Source organism: Taudactylus pleione, unplaced genomic scaffold (genome assembly GCF_031769625.1).
Source record: "Taudactylus pleione unplaced genomic scaffold, aTauple2 ptg000051l, whole genome shotgun sequence".
Classification (NCBI taxonomy): Eukaryota; Metazoa; Chordata; class Amphibia; order Anura; family Myobatrachidae; genus Taudactylus; species Taudactylus pleione.
In genome coordinates, this window is record NW_028284453.1 from 5,914,789 (window position 1) to 5,924,201 (window position 9,413).

The 9,413-nt window shown below is 47.8% G+C and overlaps 1 pseudogene; it reads left to right on the top strand.

Annotated features, from left to right (window-relative positions):
• The first annotated feature begins 4,106 nt into the window (after window positions 1-4,106).
• Window positions 4,107-4,207, top strand: LOC148535487 (U6 spliceosomal RNA; annotated as a pseudogene).
• The last annotated feature ends 5,206 nt before the right edge of the window (window positions 4,208-9,413 follow it).

Here is a 9,413-nt window from a genome sequence, read left to right on the forward strand (position 1 = left end):
AGAAAAAAAACACACTTTTGCAGTGCTGTATCCTCCAGCCCAGCGGGGGGGGCGCGATCAGTGTGATCGCTCCCGCCCACAGCCATAGGAGACTGCTCCGGCTGCTGCAGCAGCCGCGCGCAGTCTCACACTGCAGCCCAGCACAAGCTGTGTGCTGAGCTGCTGTGAGGGAGGGGGGGGCGATGGCGAACCCAGGCCCCGCCGGGCCCCTCTAGCAAGCCCGGACCCGGGTAAACTGTACCCGCTCCCCCCCTCTCGGCGCCCATGCCCATTGGAAGCACTACCTGCCAGTGATGCACAGGACAGGCAGTCCCAAGGGGAGGTGTTTTTCTCTTCTCGGGCTGCCAATCCGGGCTGTGATTAGCAGAGAGCTTCTGTTCCAGTGGGAAGCCGCTCCTCTGTCTTCCAGGCAGCCCTATGTGGCATCTAGAAGCTGCTGCTGATGCTAATGCAGTCCCTAGAAGCTGGTGTTATGTGTATGTGTGGCGCCACCGCCACTCGTGCACATGTGTCGGTCCTGGGTGCCTGTCAGATCCATTGTGCAGGCACCGGGACTCGGCTGGCCAGGACTTCAGTGTCTCCCCCTCTCTTTTGGCAGCAGCAGCCCCTCATCCAAGAGGATAGGAGCCGCTTCTGTTCTCTGTGCCCAAGGAGGACATCCTCAGGAATTAGTACAATCAGTGTATACAATATATACAGTATATGGACTAAGCCTGCTTGGCCTGCAGTGTTTTTCTTTCTATGTACAAGTCCTGTGAGAGCGTCTGCTTGTAACTCAGCTACAGTTTCCCCTTGGAGGGCACCTGGGCAATTACTGGAGATATTTGGAGTGCTGGTCTTTACCATTATATATATATATATAATATATATATATATATATATATATATATGTATGGGGTCATGTATGATGAGCAGAGAGAGCACAGAGCAGAGTAAGTGTGGAGGATATGTCATATCACATTTTTTTGCAACTGCGCATGTGCAAAATTTCCTAAGAACCATTACAGCGCCTGCGTAATACAGGGCGTACGTACAGAGGCGCTGCTGAGATCGGGATGCCCAGTATTACACATGTTGTGGTAAGTGATGGGCATTGAGGGAGGGGACTAGATAAATAGACCGTTCGTACACAGCCGCAGGCAGATGGAGAAGCTGCAGCTGCCATAAGGCTGATGGTGCAAGCGATGGTGACGTATTAGGACGCACCAATCGGTATTACTGCGTCCCTGGTCGCTGTTAGTGGGCGTCTCAGTCCTTGTACAATCGGCCACATGGATGTACACCAGGAGAGGAGTCTGTATGTAATTTGCATAAACCCGCAGGCAGGTGACCACCAATAGACCCTGCTGCGTGTGCTATTGTGTGTGACTCAGGATCAGGCCCAGTGCCTGGCATGGTATAATCACACAAGGAGGTAACAAGCAGTTAGGGAGCAGCCATTGGGGAACAGTGATGTAATGAGGAGTGTGGGACATTAGCGGCTGTGCTTAGTCACTCCAGGCTTGTTTTATACCTAAACACATTCCAGGCCGGATCCACACAGTAATCACTCCCTCATATCACTATAATATCCTGGGAAATGTATGCATCATGCGGGCTTGTCCACACGTATGTGCACAGTGCACACGCAGGCAGGAGAGGTCAGAGGAGACACATTTTATATTTATTCATTATATATCACCCCTATGGTGTCCGTACCCATAGTGTTATAGTGTAGGACATGTCAGATACAGTAATAGTCACAGTGTAATAGATGGTGGAGAGCGCGGCGCCTGCTGTACATTCTGAGCACCCAGACCAGGTAACTGTAAGAGTAATGACTGTACTAGAGTAACTGGCAAATATGTGACTCTGTTCTGTCTGTGCCCTGTAATAGAACAACCTGGCCTTCGTCATGGAGTACGCCAGCGGTGGAGACCTGTTCGATCTTCTGGTGAGAAGAGGCCGTCTTGAGGTTGAGGCTGCAACGTAAGTTCTATCACTGAGCTGACGTAAAACTGTGTGAGAGAAGATATGAGACATAGGGGTCTATTTACTAAGCAGCGTTAGGAGAAGTGAAAAGTGAAGAGTGAAAAGTAATAAGGTGCCAGCCAATCAGCTCCCAACTGTCATTTTTCAAACACAGCCTGTGAGATGGCAGTTAGGAGCTGATTGGCTGGCACCTTATCACTTTTCACTCTTCACTTTTCACTTCTCCTAACACTGCTTAGAAAATAGACCCCATAGGGGCCTATTTATCAACACTAAAATAATGTTTTTAAGGACATTTTCCTTAATTAACATAATTTCTCCTTCATCCACTAGGGGACACTGGAGTTCAAGACAGTAAGGTATAGACGGTGGTAGAGTAGAGCCTTGGCACTTTAAATAATTTAGAAGTGTGACTGGCTCCTCCCCCTCTATGCCCCATCAGCCACAGTTTAGAAAATGTGCCCGAGAGAGCCAGTAGCACATCAGGCTGTCTCCAGCCTTTTCATATATTTTTTATCTTTTAATTTTTTATATACACATGAGGACAGGCAGATTGCTAGCTGTGGGAGTCTGCCTGCTACTGGGGAGCCGCCGGGAGGGCACCGCCACGGCTACTGCAGCCTGTGTCCGGTGACCCTAAGGAGGGGGCACACATCGTGGAGTCATCGGACCCTGCAAGGACCCGCCACAGCTGACACCGGCTCGGGTCCGGGTTTCCTTGCTGCCCCCTCAGCCCAGCATCCTGGCCGTAGCAGCCTGTAAGTGTACCACTGCTCCTGGTTAAGCAGGAGCAGTGGAGACATAGCTGGGCTCAGTGACCTGCCAAGGCTGTCACTGTTAGGAGAGACCCGACCATCCTCCCCGCGCATCCCGCGCACCACCTTTCACCGAGTCCCTCCTCGTGGACTGGGAACTCAGTAGCGGTGTTTAGGGGGCAGACAGCTAGCGGGGGCGGTGCTCATTATCGGCGGCCATAGCTCAACCTGCCGCCCATAGCTGCCGGTGTTTGGCGCATCCTGCACACCAGCGGCGCCATCAGTATTCGGGCTCTCCGCGGGCGTGCTCGGCTCTGAAGCGCGGCCCTCAGTAATTGCAGCCGCGCCGATACATACGGCTACTAGCAGCTGTCAGTATTACACTCCCTGCTGGCTTTTCCTCCGCCGGGAGTTGGATTATAAAAGCCCCACTGTCCGCAACCCCCGCAGTTGGCACACGCTGCTGGGGGTAATGGGCTTATATTATACAGTGTGACAGCAGCGACTGTCTCCCACACGCCTGGTTCCCTCCTCGATACTCTGAGAGAGACCGCTGCACCCCGCGCTCCCATAGCAGGGAATTACAGAGCGTGCACTGCGCGGCTCCCCCCTCGTGTTTCTTTTACAATGGAAAGCCGCGTCCTTCTGCTCCTAGGAAGGCAGTGCAGTATGGGGAGCTTCAATGCTAGACGCTGTGCTGCTAGGAGGAGGGTTGACACATATAGCTGTCTAGAATGGATTTCAGCCGGTGCGCACCTTCATGTCCCTGCGGGTCCTTCATTTAATTTTATGTTGGGGAGGCACCGCAAGCGGCTACTGCTAGTAGCACCGCTATTCTTTGGGCACGAAGCATATGCGTTTAAAATTAGAATCCTCCCTTTATAATTGGATGTATGCATATGTCTATGCCTGCTCTCCTCACCACTCTGAGAAGCACTGTAGTGGCTATAAATGTAGCAAAGTACCATAGGAGCGCTCACATTTTGAGTATAGATACAGCTACACCACTGTGAACTGGAGTTAGTAACGGTATCACAGTTTTTGCACTAAGCTGACAGGGGAGATACAATAATCAGTAATATTATATATTATGTGTTCACTTCGGCAGCACGTAGAATATTACAAATCTACACTGCAGCAACACGTGCTGTTTTTGTCTCCTAGTGTACAATAGTTCAGTATATGCACTAAAGCTTATGTTCTACAACCCGGTAGAATCCCGGTGTTGATAGCGCTACAGGAACATAGTTGGCGCTGTGGTTAGCCTTGCTAGCCTCATACTGTGTGGGATTAAACACCAACTTGTTTGCTATTTATATGTCGCAGGCTGGCATGGTGGAAAAACACGTGCCCTAATCCTGCGTATGGTGAAGCCTCAAAGTGCTTGCTTCGGCAGCACATATACTAAAATTGGAACAATACAGATTAGATGGTCCCTGCGCAAGGATGACATGCAAATTCGTGAAGTGTTCCATATTCAAACGTAGCAGAAAGGTCCTGCCCCTATGCCGTAGCTGACAGACGTGTGTGTATTTTATACTAAGCTCTGCTTTATAACATATACATGTCCAGAGTGAACTCTGTCATTGCCTCAACCAGGATCTTGGGTCAGTTCCTTACATGGCTAGCTAACTATTGCTCATGTTCTACTTTAAAGTATTGTCGTCACTTATTATTCTGTTATGTAGGTACGTGTATGCATGTATAGATATATATGTACAAGGTATCGCTTCTTGTCCTTACCCCAAAGACAAGGGCAGGATCTGTTATCAGTTTTATGTCTGATATCTAGCATATTTAAAAGGTAAGATGCTGCGATTAGAGGCTGGAATGACCCGATGCGATCGTTTGGAACAATAACTGCTTTACAGAGTTATATATGTCGGTGCATGTATAAATATATGTATAAAATAGGTATACCTACAATGCCACAGTCTTTAGGTGTACCTATAATTCCAACATTAATTATAACAGGCTAGCCTATGGACCCGGTTAGTGCCCAGAGGGGATGCCACCTGGGACCAGGAGTTATAGGCTATATATTTATTCTTGGGTGATCGCTTCGACAGCATGCCAAAAAAAATAAAAAAATTTCTTTGGAAAGCTGGGTTCTAAAGTCCAGTATACAATTTATTAGGTGACTCTATAGACTAGAGTCCTGTTATAACACTTAAATTGTGACTTCGGGACCCTATATATATGTCCTGTGGCCTTCTGACCACACATGTATAAAATAATATGTACTTGCATTAAGGTTCCTGGGGCATTAGGTGTCTAGGTTAGGCTAATGTTGTTCTAGGGAGGCATTCTGTCTCGCCACAATATCTAAGGCACCCCTTTTGCGGGGGGGCATATTATTTATGCCTACACTCCAGTGGCGCACTTTACAGCGCCCGGTAAGTACTTCAAGAACCGATGCACAAAATGGAAGACATTAAGAATGCAATATGTTAAGTTCTATGTCAGTTCTTATCACCTGGTGCAGGAGTCTGACAAGTAAACTTAATCTGTTGGGACTAACTCTTCCTTTCAGAGAGATTGGGCTCTATTTATTAACATTATTTTTACTAAAATAAAGTGAAAAAGGGTGTTTTCACACCCTTTTCACATTATTTTAGTTTCACCTGTAGTTATTACAGGGCAATTGGAGTAGAATTTGAAAAAATTCTACTCCAAAGTCCAGTATCACTTATTTTTAGTAAAGCAGATCGCATTTCCCATAATTGTAATGGGAAATGTGATCCGACCACAGTTACTAAAAATAAATTGTAAAAAAATACCGGGGGAAGCCCTGTGATAATAACGCCACCTGGAGGTGGCGGTATCCAGGGTCTCCCCCAGTTACCAGGCTCCCACTCTGCTCTAACGGGGAGAGCAGAGGTGGGAGCCGGTACCAGTAATCAGCTATGTGGTCTAAGCAGACCGCAAGCTGATTACTGTAAAAAAAAGAAAAAAAAATTAAACATTTTTTTTTTTACTTACCTGAATCCAGGGACCGGTGATCGGGCCTCCGGTGATGGCTCCTCTCCGGTCAGCTGGTCTCCCATAGTACACTGGGGCCCGGTCATCAGGTGATCGGGCCCCAGTGCAGTATGGGAGATCACCTGATCGGGAAGCCAGGAGAAGATCACCGGAGGCCAGGAGGATGCAGGTAAGTGTAATGAAGGGAGGGGGGGTCGTGGGGGTCTGCGATCGCGGGGGCGGGGCTTAGCACCAGGGGCGGGGCTTAGCGTCGGTGGGGGGGTAGTAGTGGTGGTCGGTCGGCGCATGCGCGGGCTCTTAGTCGCGGTATTTTTTCCGAAAATACCGCGACTAGAGTGCGGATGGGATCCGCAGGGACAGAGCTTTATCGCAAGCTCTGTCCCTGCAAGGGATTTATAGTAAATCCCTGTGATATTGCCTGAATTCGCAATGCAAATTCACTCAGTAATATCACACTACAATCCGCATTCAATATGCGGATTGTAGTAAATAGAGCCCATTGACTTCCCATGCAACTATGTTTATGCAGTCTGTATGTGGCTGTATATACTAATATATTCCCATCCTTTGTATGAATATTTCCTAATAAGTGGGAAACCTGTTTCCACCCTAACTGAGGTTATGACTACAGATATATCCCTTCTTTTATTGGGATAACATAAGGTACCCTTCTCGGTATAAATTCCAGTATCAGAGAGTGACCAAGCTATTTCAGTAAGATAAGTCTCTGAAGCAGTGGGCCCTAGGTACATTTCCTATCAGAACATAGGAAATCCAGGTTCTATTCCAACCTTGGGGCTTATTTGGTTACTTTCCAACAGACTGCAGTTACTGCTCCTATGACTGAAGGCAGGAGGGCTGCCCACTGATATAGACACTGTCAGGCCTGGGTTGTATTATCTTGGCAGGCATCAAGTAAATCCTTGACCCTGTGGTTCAGTTTTATTGTTTGTTTAAAAATATCCCTAGCGTTGTGACTTATAATGTCAGGGGTCACTGGTGGTGATCCATCATCACATATATGATATTCTATGTGCACCTTGACCGGTACAGGGATTCTGTCTCTTTGGCTAATACGTGCTGCTCCATTATAAGTGTTAATGTAAAGATAATTACACTAGCAGACTGTTTTTTGGGGGGTATGTTTTCTATATAGGTACATGTCCCTAATGGAACTAGAATGTGGTCTTGTTGTAGGACCTTCATATCTCCACTAACACTCTGCTAGTATTTACAGTATTTTCTACTGCAACATCTCCAGACTGACGTCCATGCTGTAGAACATTGGTTCTTAGTCCACCGATGCTATTCTCTATACCTAACAAGGCTGGTTGCGGTGAGATGGAAAAGGTCAGTGTAACTCTGCAGAGTCTAGAGGGTTTCTGGTCGCTCACAGGTAAGCGGGCTTACTCCATTACAGCTTCGGATGCAACCTGACATTACATAGCCGTTATTCTCCCTTTCGCACCCAAGCTGCTGTCCTAGCAGCCATCTGCTCTTTTTTGGTACCTGTTCCTATCAGTTGACCCTACACCTTTAGAGCTTTCCTGACGTGTGGATTCATAGTTCCAACATAGAAATTAGTGACAATATTCTACTAAAATCTGTTGGGGTTCTGGACTGTGGTGCATCTATGGGCTAGTGCACACCCTTACATTAAGATGTGACAGTCATGCAGGAGGCCTGGTTGGTTTTCCTGTTCACTATCTATTGATACTTTAATTACACTTTCAGGTACTTACGGGTGTCGTCAGGGTTGTCCTAGTGCTCTAGCCTTGCCTTTGGGAGGCTTCCCCATATTGGTAGCTCGCTCTCTCTGTATGGCTGTTGCATCCATGATTTTTTAACTGCTAGGGTATCCCGGTTGTTTTCTGACTATGTTCGTGCCAACAGCTGTACTGACTACGCACTTCCATCACGTTGGAAGTTGTTGTTTGGGGTTTGTTACTATGGTTTTCTTTTCAGCTGCAGGGTTCCAGTTGCTGTTTTATCCCTGTTTACAGAATGGGTTATACCGATGTTTAAACCTCTGAAAGGAGTTGTATTCTCTCGATGCCACATCTTCCTCATGCCCAGTGTGATCTCCACCCGTTTGAGACTTTTATGATTTTACCCTTCCACTGGTTGACAACCCTGTAATTAGTGGGACCTCCAGAATGGTCTGGGTTGACTGTCGGCCGTGGCTTGGCCTCAATGTACACTCTTGTAAGAGAAGTCTGTGGACAGCTCAGCTCTGTATCTGTAGATTGGTATCATTATACATATATCTATTAGGGGTGAGCGGGTTCGGATTTCTGAAATCCGAACCCCCCCGAGCCCCCCCGATCCGAGGCAGATCCGAGTCAGGCTCGACTTTTCCCGCCTGACTCGGATCTGAAATCGAGGCAAAACGTCATCATCCCGCCTTCCGAGTCTCGCGGGTTTTGGAACCTATATAAGGTACCCGCGTCGGCGCCATTTTCTCACTCGGCTGTGGACAGTGAAGAGGGAGGGTGGGAGTTAGGGCTGGCTGGGCTGTGTAGTGTAGTGCAGTGTAGTGCAGAGTAGTGTTGTGCTGTGCTGTGCTGCGCTGTGCTGCTGTTGCCCACTACTTCAAAGTCCATAGGGGCTGGCTGTGTTGTGCTGTGCTGCTGTTGTTAATAGGGGCTGTGTCCACTACTTCAAAGTCCATAGGGGCTGGCTGGACTGTGTTGTGCAGTCAGTTCTCCATAGAGGCTGTGTCCACTCCAAAGTCCTGTGCAGTGTCCCAGTCCTAAAGGGGTGCTGTAGTGTTGTCCAGGGGGTGCTCTGTCCATCAGGGGTGCTCCCCCCAAGTGCTAAAAAAATAATATTTTTTGTGTGTTTGTGAATTGTGTGCGCAGTAGCCGCACGTGCATCAACAAAGTAGTGCCAAGCGTGCGCCTGTGTCATAAGTAAAGGGCCGGCTGGCTTGACCGTTAAAGGGTGCTGTAACCCCCAAAGTACACTCCAGTCCAAACCAAAAAAAAAATTATTTTCTGTGTTTGTGAATTGTGTGCGCAGTAGCCGCACGTGCATCAACAAAGTAGTGCCAAGCGTGCGCCTGTGTCATAAGTAAAGGGCCGGCTGGCTTGACCGTTAAAGGGTGCTGTAACCCCCAAAGTACACTCCAGTCCAAACCAAAAAAATAATTATTTTCTGTGTTTGTGAATTGTGTGCGCAGTAGCCGCACGTGCATCAACAAAGTAGTGCCAAGCATGCGTCTGTGTCATAAGTAAAGGGCCGGCTGGCTTGACCGTTAAAGGGTGCTGTAACCCCCAAAGTACACTCCAGTCCAAACCAAAAAAAAAATTATTTTCTGCGTTTGTGAATTGTGTGCGCAATAGCCGCACGTGCATCAACAAAGGAGCAGCGCCAAGCGTGCGCCTGTGTCCCATAAGTAAAGAGCCTGCTGGCTCATTTCTTAAAGGCTGGTGTAACCCACAAAGTGCACTACTCTCCAGCAAAAATAAAGAAATATTTTCTGTGTTTAGCCGCACGTATATATCAAATCGATATAACATAAATGGAGGACCAAACTTTCTCCGATAAAAATAAAATAGAGAAAGATCAAGAACCACTTCCTCCTAGTGCTGAAGCTGCTGCTACTAGTCATGACATAGACGATAACATGCCATCAACGTCGTCTGCCAAGGCCGATGCCCAATGTCATAATAGAGGGCACATACAATCCCAAATGACAAAGTT